Below are 9,745 nucleotides of genomic sequence, written 5' to 3'. Positions count from 1 at the left end.
AACTGATGTTACCCACTACGAAACAAAACCCCTTAATTTCCCCCCTTTATAAATGCCTTACTTATGACCTTAAAACCCTTCTATAATTAAATAGTTTTTTTAAGTAGAAATATGTGCATAAATTAAGGTTGATTAAGGAGAAAAACCTACTGAATGTATCCCTTACTTTTTTGATTTGCTGGGTGTCAAATAAACTGATGTTGCCCACTACGAAACAAAACCCCTTAATTTCCCCCCTTTATAAATGCCTTACTTATGACCTTAAAACCCTTCTATAATTAAATAGTTTTTTTAAGTAGAAATATGTGCATAAATTAAGGTCGATTAAGGAGAAAAACCTACTGAATGTATCCCTTACTTTTTCGATTTCCCCTTAATTGCCCCCCCCCCCTCCCTTAATGAAAGAATTCCTGAATTGACACCTTGAAATAAAATTAAGATATAGGCTAGCCTACTGTCCTTTATTAACCCTTAACAAATAAAGGGATCCCCTAACTTGACACCTTAAATGTAGTTTAAGGGGTCACCTTATGGCATTTTAAGGTAAAAAAAAAAGGGCTGTGAAATCAAGGACCACTATAGCCTAAATGAAGTGGTTTTGATATGTTTTCAGGGGTAATTTAGGGTACATTTGAGTAGATCAGGTTTCGTAGGGAAGGTACGAAGGGGGTGGAGTAGTTCTTGGGCAGATAGCTGGTTAACAACCTCTCCTTCTTTGGAAAGGCTCTAAGGGGAACATTCCATGGGAGCATTCCTCATCCGCTACCTAGCAATCTCATTCGCCTACCGAATGGAGACAAAACAGATTGTCAGCCAAATGAATATCGGGCATAATGACTTCATAAACATCTCCTAGCGGTTTATTGTTATGAGTGAGCAACGCAACGCCATATGATTGTCTGTATGTCCAGGGTTGAACAGCCTAGTTCTTGTTTTATATTTAGTTTGTTTATCCCCCCTCCTTGTTTCCAGATCATAAACAAAACAGGACTTGTAATCGAACCTCGTATTCGTGGCGCATACGACCTTTGATGGATTCAAACACATCAAAGCAAGAGCTGCGGGCAAAAATCAAGTAACTACTACACGTTTTCTTTTTCTGTATTCTTGTTTGGGCTGTGTGTGTATGTGTCTGTTTGCGTGCAACATAACGGTTACCTGTGAAAACGAGAATCCTCAAAAATGATGTAGCCTAATGCCCCTGGTGCCTTCAGTAGAGACGAATCTAGTGGATGTTAATTAAATTTAGTCATGACTGGATGTATTACAGTAAAATAGCCAATGTCTTAGTGAGTTATTTGAAGAGATTTGAAAGTAGCGTTTCGGCGATCGACTAATCGAGTCTGCTGCTATTTGTGGATGGGGAGAAAATTCAAGGAGAGGGCGAGAGTCTTCGCCTCCTCTTGATGGATACAAATCTGTCTGAAAACAATACACCATTGACGTCTGAGATGAAAATACTGGCTTTGTGAAAGCGGTGTTTTGAAAAAGGTAAGACTAACAGCGTTGGTTGTTGATCGTATAGCGCGTTGCATTTTTGTATGTGCCGACGTTAAAGTGGATTTGATTAACGATAGACGCCTCTTGCTAAGTCTGCTTGCTAGCTTACTCGATAGCAAGATGACGCCAGCTACAACTATCATTTTCTTCCCTCCAAACAGGTGCACTTCAAGACTTTTTGGACGTATAGTTGGTTTGTGGCGACTAGAGGCGGTTGAGGGTTATGTCTGAAATGTTGGTGGTGTGAAAAAATAAACCCCTTCAGCTTGCGGATGGAATAATACCGACAATGCTAGCTAGAGTTCGGTAGGATTGTATTCCACATTCATCTATGTTCGCTACATGTAACGTTAACGATGTAGAATCCGTTGCGCCCTGACGATGCTGACATCGCCTACGTTGATAATAATAAGCTGCTTTGACCTATCCTAATTAATCCTTAACTTCAGTGATATGAGATTGGTGTTGCAAATTATCTTTATTTTATAATGTTAGACGCAGTCGTTGAACAAATAAGCCAAGGCCTAAACCAGGTAGCCTAGGCCTGGAAGTTAGCTATCTAGTTAGCCGAGTTAAACATGAAGTGGGCTCCGATTGAGTGTTATCGGTGTCTAATGGAAAGCTTCAGGAAGAATGTTATGACGTTAACCATTAAAGATGTTAACCATAAGTTCGCAGATCATGTGTAACTTAGTTTCACAGGGTTACCACTCTTAAGCCAGATGTAAAATTCCATGACTTTCCCCTGACGAAAAATCTGAATATCCATGAGCTACTATAGAATGAATCGTACAATACCGACCAAAGATTTCAGAGTAGCCGCATAGCGTTCAAGAATCTTTTACCTTTTTTTTTAGAGTGGGAGAGGAATAAATGGGCCTTGGATAAACAAAGTTGGGCTAACCACTCAAGCAAGCAGTAAAGCTAATTACCAGATATACACCAATTCTGCGTGGACACATGTATTTGCATTGATGTATTTTGGCGAGTATTTTAAACTGCTATAACAAAATTCCCTGATATTCCATGACATTCCCCACAAATGATAGAATTTCCTGACTTTCCATGTCTGAAATAGACTTTATCAAATTTCCATGATAATCCATGACCCGTGGGAATCCTGGTATCAGTGCTCGCAAAACCATGTGAAAACAACAGCGAAACGTGGGCTAACTTACGTTAACATTACATCGACTAATTAATGTGATGTTAGAATTAATGCGATAGCAAGACTAGACATATACCTAGTTATTTTAAAGTCCGGTTGTATGTAAACCTTATTGTCAACATTACTGTAATGTTAACGTGTAATGAGTTCTTGTTGTGTGGTAGCGTTTCATGATTCACCAGCATTTTAGCCTAATGTAACGTAACCTAGCCCGGTTTCCCAGGCTAAACGTAAACAGCATTTTCGCCTAATGTAACGTACCACGTTTCTGTTCCACCTGTTAAACTAGAGGTACATGGTGAAGGTCTGATTTGTTTTGTCAGGTGTTGAGACTGTGTGTTTACATGATTGATTGAATTAGGTCGATATTGGACTTGTGGCATGATCGAACGTTGTAGTCATTAAACGTCACACTAATAATATATACCGTGAAAAAGTAAAAGTTATTTTAGGGTAACAACTAATATTATTACTTGTTACCGTGAAACAACGTTTACGTTTATCTTCTGTGTTACCAGTAAATGTAAATGATATTGGATGACACTGTTATGTCTGGTTAGAAATCTAAATAATGTGTCACAGTTGGAACGTCATCCAGGCAGTGGGTCCCTCAAACTTTGTGTCTGATCTGGTTACATTGTTGTTAGAATGTTCAAAACTCCCCCTTTGAAGGGGCTAACATGAAGCGGGTTTACCTAAATCCTGTATTGCTATATTGGATGTTCAAGAAGTAGGTTACATACTTTGTGAAGACTTATGCTGTAGATTAAAGGTTATGGTGTGTGTGTGTGTGTGGTTAAACTTCCAAAGCTGTGACATTGGAGGGCTAGGGAATCCTATAAAGCTTAGTTAGTATGGTTTGCCACGTTATAGGCTACTTCTAGCCTTAACATAGCTTATTTTGTGAATACAGGCCCAGATGATTAGATGCAAGGAATAATGGCACAATGGATCAATTAATTTAATCAGTTCATATAGCCTAGTTATGAGAGGAAGTAAAATATGACCTGGTTAATGAATGAGTATGCAAACATGTACAAATTGAAAGCTAAGGTTTCAGACCTTGAAAAACATTTATTGTAAGTTTTAGTGTGGTGTCCTGTCTGAATGCTACCTACTCAGAAAGTGAGTCTCTCTTCCACTTTAGTAATATCTACTTAGATCATGGCGAAATGGTCTACAAACACCATTTTTTCAGAGTTGGCTTTGAATGAGGCAACTACAGCGCTACACTCTGTGGGCATGTACATGGAGGCTCACAGACATGCCCCCAGAGTGTAGCACTGTAGTTGCCTGGTTGCGTTGGCTGCTGGCTGTAGCAACTCGAGCTAGCTAGAACCGATTGTTTTTATGTTTTTTCGTACTGACAGTACTCAGTAACCTCGAGAAACGGAGATCTATGTGAAAAGCTGTCGGATTTCTCCTTTAACTAACTACATGTATTTTATATAGTGAATTGCTATTTGGTGATGTTGTAAGGGTCTTAACATGATGAAAGCAATCAAATGTTTCAAGTAAGGTGAAATGTCAGTTTTGATAGTAACCAATGGTGCTGAATTAGTACTCATGGTCCACATGTAGGTCACAACTCTGCTGTCAAAATTTCAACGTAATGGCTTGATTGCTTCAATTATTATTATTTTGGTTTTCAAAAATGCAAAGATCAAACTGAAATAGTAGGTTATGCTAGATATGTTCCCTTTCAATAGAAACAAAACCATCTCGTTCCCCTGAAGTAAGAACTTAGATCTAGAGGTAAATAGTCCTGAAGGCCTATGCCACATTCCTGTACATCATGATGAGACATGCAAGCTCATGACTTGATTGGATTGAAGATAAGCCCTAACATGAGGTGGGCAGGCAAGCAAGAAAACTCCCATCCCTTACATTCCAGCACAAGCTAAGACTTCTTTGTCTGTATCTGTCTATCATTATTTTCCTCTCATTCTTTTCCTCATAGATTGAGAAGAAAAACAGAGAATTGAGATCTTGTACTTGAGCTCAGACAAGAGGAGGGGTATTTGTCAGCTGGCAAATAGTCTAGCCCTCCTCTTGTCTAAGTCCATTTTAAGCGTTGGTGTGACACTTTTGTCCAAAATAACTTACAGAAAATGAACATTACAATAATAATAACAAAATGGGTAAATCTATGTTAAACAAAATAGTATTAATGACAATGATATCAATAACAAAATCAAGTATCAATAATGAAAATAAACAAAACCATAAATATGCAAACGATAACTCTGAGAATGAAGTAATGAAATGTAAGCTTCAAGGTTTAGCATCCCTGTGTCATAGTAAGCTTGGAACCCTAACATGCTGTCTTAACCAAGAGTGGATGAGCATAATATTTTGCTAATTTAGTTCTCAATTTGTCAGTGCAAGGTGGTGGTGTACCTATAACCTTATACCTGCTAAGAAGCATTGTTCCATTCCATCGGGTATGTTTCATCCACTGAGCCACCTGAGCTCTCCACCACTGAGAAGGAATTTTGTGTTTTTCTGAGGGGGGGGAGATTCTTGTAGAACACTTAAGTGGGGGTTGTACTAGTGAGGGTGTAGGCCTAAACAGACTCCAGTGCTCTGTTTGGTGCAAGCAAATGTTGTTAATCTTCCACCACATGCACTGAAGCCCCTGATGTGGTAAATTTACATAAACATCATAAAATGGAAAGCAGAGGAACAGGGTTGTGCCATTTCTCACAGTCAAACATTACAAACGTAGAGTCTCTTTGGTTAAATTGACAATGTTGTACTTGATGTCTTGAGTCCTAAACAGATTTGTCCACTGATCTGCTCTATAATTTCACACGCACACACAAACCATTCAGTATATTCCACATGTTTTCAGCTTTGAATCCCACAAACATTATTCTGAATCAACTTTTCCAATCACAGAGCATGGGCTACTTAATGGTGAGCTGCTCACTCACCCTCTACTGCTTGGCTTGTGCTACGCCTGAGCATGGAGTGAATTTGAAATATTGCTTAGCTTGTGAAAATATGTGTGCTGATTGATCCTGAAGTTGTAGCAGAGGTGGTTTTATTTTGATATATTTGAGGGGGTGGGTAAGTGGGTGGATTGGTTGTGCTTAAGCCTTGGTTGCTAGATCTGACCACGGTGTACTACACCTGGGAACAGAGCTCACCAAATGACACTGTTAAGAAAAACTGCACAATCTAGGAATAGGACTAATTCTCTAACTTTCCACAGACCAGTAGGCCTAGAATGGAACACAGGCAAAAGAATAGGGCTACAGCTATGTGGGGACATGCAGTCTGATTACCAGCATTCTGGGTCCCTGTTTCTTGTGGGTTTCACATGGAGAAACAGCTTCATGCCTTAAAACTGACATTTTAGAATTTCTCATGTTTGTGTTTTGGGATAGTTGAAGTTGCAATCCACCATTTATCACCAACCAAAGTGTTGACACGGTCTGAAAAACTGTCTGCTGAAGAGTCTTGGGTTAAAGGGACACCAGGCCTCTCATCTTTACGAAACTCCCCCTCCCTCGGTCTGAAGCTCTTTTCCTTTTCTTTGCATCTTCCGTCAAGGGTTTTTCACTGCTTCTTCGCTGGCTCTGCCATTATACACACGTTTGCAACAATCGCTAGCGTTTTTTCATTTAACCATATACCGACTTACGAAGATGATTAATTAACACAAAAACGTTGCCTGGTGTCCCTTTAAAGCTATGTGTTGAGCCATCCTGTCTGTCAGCTTAGTGCAGTTTCAGTAGGTATTTTGTATAAAAATTGTATAAAAGTGACACAAAATGAAGGTGACCCTGTTTATCTGTATTACGCTGCCGTATTTTACCAAAGGTGTTGAGGGGGTGAGAATGATAATGAATTGTATATTTCTTTGTAGGTGTAGCTGTGCCTTGCTGTTGGAAAGTTTAAGTTTCCAGTTGAGAGTAGCCGTTTGGGCAGTCAGCCATGACCTCGCTCTTCAGCTAGGCTACCTCCTACTTCCCCCTCCCTCTTACTCTCACTGTAGATTCATTCACATTGAAGGTCTACACTCACAATCAGTTTGGTGTCTGAGCCTAGCTTTTGTTTGCTCAGGGACTCCTTGAGAATTTCTTTGGCTTGCACTTCCACACACACACACACACACACACACACACACACACACATTGACAGTGTTGAATGCATTTTCATCCCCTTGTCCTAATGAACTGTTGCATTTCTGTTTTTCACAGTGCCTCTGTAAGGTAGTCCTCTTTTTGTGTTATATATTTATTTATTTATTTATTTATTTATGTTCCTCAACAATATTTCACTGTTTCCCACAGAATTGGATTGAATTTGTGGCGGTAGCTGACTTGGACAACGGGGTGTATTACCTGTCACTTTAAGACGTTCAACACAGTTAAAAGGCTGCTGATGTGTGGATGCAATTCATAACGTTTTCTACATAGTTAAAATAAAGGTTCGTACTTCTCTTTGGGACAAGCACTTTTGAATTTTGGAAAACACTTTTCCATTTGCTTTGGGATTTTGCAAATATTCAGTGTCAGAGTCGATAAAATGAGCCCTTCAACGAAATTGACAAGCAGCTGTAAGTAGGCTAAGCATGCTGAATTCGACATCCAAACAGTATTCTAACGTTAGCTTTGAGATACTGCTTGATTGCACAACTTAGTTTAGTCTCTTCAATGTAGCCTACAATGTTGTGATAAGACCTTAGCAGAGTTAACTTCAATGCAGCAGTTTTGAACAAATTTGCGCAGCATGGTCACGATGCTAAGCGGATTTAATAGCAATTTAGCCAGACGTCTTCTATGCCATGGGTTCCCAAAGTGGGGGTCGCAGGACGCCGAGGGGTGGGTCGCGAAATGATTTCCATAAATCAAATAAATTTGGGAAAAATAAAAGAGCTGTCACTTGACCACACTTTAAAGACAGATTTTAATTCCAAGACGCTTGCTGAGTTCTGGATTTCAGTCGAGAGGGAATATCCACAGATATTCAAGGTCGCGATGGACGTACTGACGCCGTTTGGCTCCACATACCTATGCGAAAAGAGTTTCTCTGCACTGACATATATTAAAAACAAATACAGATCGCGTCTAAATGTGGAGGATGATCTCCATGTGGCCGTCTCCACAATTAAACCAAGAATGGACTTGCTGTGTTCTGCGAGAGCGCGCATCCATCTCATTAGATGAGATTAACGCTGAAACATAGTTGGCAAAATGTAAATTTGCGCAGCAACAATGCATATGTTTACAATAGTTTGTGGATATTACCCTGACTGAGATTCTTCTGTTAAAATGGAAATTAAAGTAATGTTTCAAAGTTAAGTTTGCACAACAGCAATAATGTGCACTCATTTTACATTGATATTATTTTTTGACTAAGGTATTCTGCTTTTATCATATAGTAAATATCTATATGTAAAATCATAACAGGCTGCTCTGTTCTTTTGTGTTGTCGATAAGCCCGTGTTTGGAGAGACAGAGAGACAGTCATCTAAACATAATAAAATAATATCAGAGCAGTATGTCTTTAGTGTCAATTTTATTTTCACTAATGAATCATAATCATAATCAAAATGTCTTTTTGGCTTTGACCTCTGAGGAAGTGAGACTATTTCTATCTAGTTATGTCCAGGGGTAGGGAGTACTTATGGAGGAGAGAGGATAGGCTAGTTATTAATAGAGCAGCTAGAGATGAGGAACGTAAGAGGAGAATGAAGTAACAGTAGCCTGCAAAATGTGTTTCTGTCTGCTCTGTCTGTCTGTCTCACTCTCCATATATTGTTTGTTTTTGAATGTCAATGGAGTGGGAAATGATTGAAATGGTTTTATTGTGTATGACCAAAACATTCTGTTGATTTTTTTTTTTTTTTTTTTTTTTTTTTTTTTTTTTTTTTTTTTTTAAGTGTTATGGAGTAAATCCATGGTTGTCAGATGGACTCTGGATCATGATGCCTTGAGAAGTGTGGTTGAGCAGTGCTGTAATGATGGTCTCAGGCAAAGAGGATATGAGGTTGCTGTCTGGGTGTGGTTATGTCTGTTGAGTTTTTGTTTGGTTGTGAGCGCCTGCAGTTGTCATTCACATCATCTCCCAACTGCTCCCAGCTGTCAACCTGACCAAACATGGAGGACTTTGCTGGTGGTCTGCTTCAGAGACTAGATCTGCCATGTGATGTCAGGCTTACAAGAATAGCTGAGCTCGGCAGGGGACTATTTTTTTCTGGTTCCCTTTGGAGAAAAGGGATCAGATGCCCAATAATGGGGCACACTAGTTCTTTTTAATGCATTTTGTCAACCAATGTGTGGTATTGTTGTGGAAAGAGATGGGGTGGGAAGCCAACATACTCTGTGTACTCAGGTTAGTGATTCCCCCACCCTACTTTGGAGAGACATCATTTTACATTGACTCAGAAGAAGGCTATGCAACAAGGTTTGTTGTTGTCATGTTCTGAGTTATAATCAGGGAAGGAAGTGCTGTGCTATGTTGTAGGCCTAATGATGCCCCTTTAAGAAATACCAAGAACAGACTTGTCACAGAGATGGCATAAATCATTTTTATTTTAGTCTGACTGTGATCATGCCAGCTACCTAATTCTTGGTGGATGAAAACATTTCCAATGTTTTACCTTCCTCTGCAGTGGATCTATGGAATTTGTAAAGATATAGGCCTCTTGTGGAAGAGTGCAACAATAACGTATAACTAATTAGCAATACTGGAAAAAGACATTTGAACCCAACAGCTAAACAAATACACCCCTCTCTTCAGTACACTTGACAATGCAATAGTTTTACCCTCCCTCACCCCTTCCCACTGCTCTGTGCACCAGCATTAACTGTTGTTTGCCTGGGATTTGGTGCTTTTTTCCAATGTAGGTATCCAGGACTTTGAACACCCTTTTTTCAGCAGACGCACAAAACTGACACCTAGTGGATTGTAAGAATATATTTGCTAAATGTGACAAAAAGTGTTGGTTATTGGTTTAGAATCATTAAATCCTCCTTAAGCTTTTACAACTCCTCATGCTTAGCTGTGAGGTCAGTCTGAGCATTTAGCTGTCTCATCAATGTTTATGCTTAAGGTCTGGTTTTA

At 39.4% G+C, this 9,745-nt stretch overlaps 1 protein-coding gene across 3 annotated transcripts in view; it reads left to right on the top strand.

Annotated features, from left to right (window-relative positions):
* The first annotated feature begins 764 nt into the window (after positions 1-764).
* dag1 (dystroglycan 1) overlaps positions 765-9,745 on the top strand; it is a 39,701-nt gene continuing 30,720 nt past the window's right edge. Inside the window, exons 1-2 of one of the 3 annotated variants that reach the window (XM_048254667.1) lie at positions 856-872; positions 973-1,075. The gene's annotated coding sequence lies outside the window, so the exon portion shown is untranslated. Of the gene's footprint in view, positions 1,076-1,120; positions 1,492-9,745 lie in introns of those variants that run through there. The other 2 variants (XM_048254666.1, XM_048254665.1) reach the window with 2 other exon arrangements.

This window comes from Alosa alosa, chromosome 10 (assembly GCF_017589495.1).
Source record: "Alosa alosa isolate M-15738 ecotype Scorff River chromosome 10, AALO_Geno_1.1, whole genome shotgun sequence".
NCBI lineage: Eukaryota > Metazoa > Chordata > Actinopteri > Clupeiformes > Clupeidae > Alosa > Alosa alosa.
The sequence above is the reverse complement of the archived record's forward strand: the minus strand, read 5'-3'. Positions and strand labels throughout refer to the sequence as shown.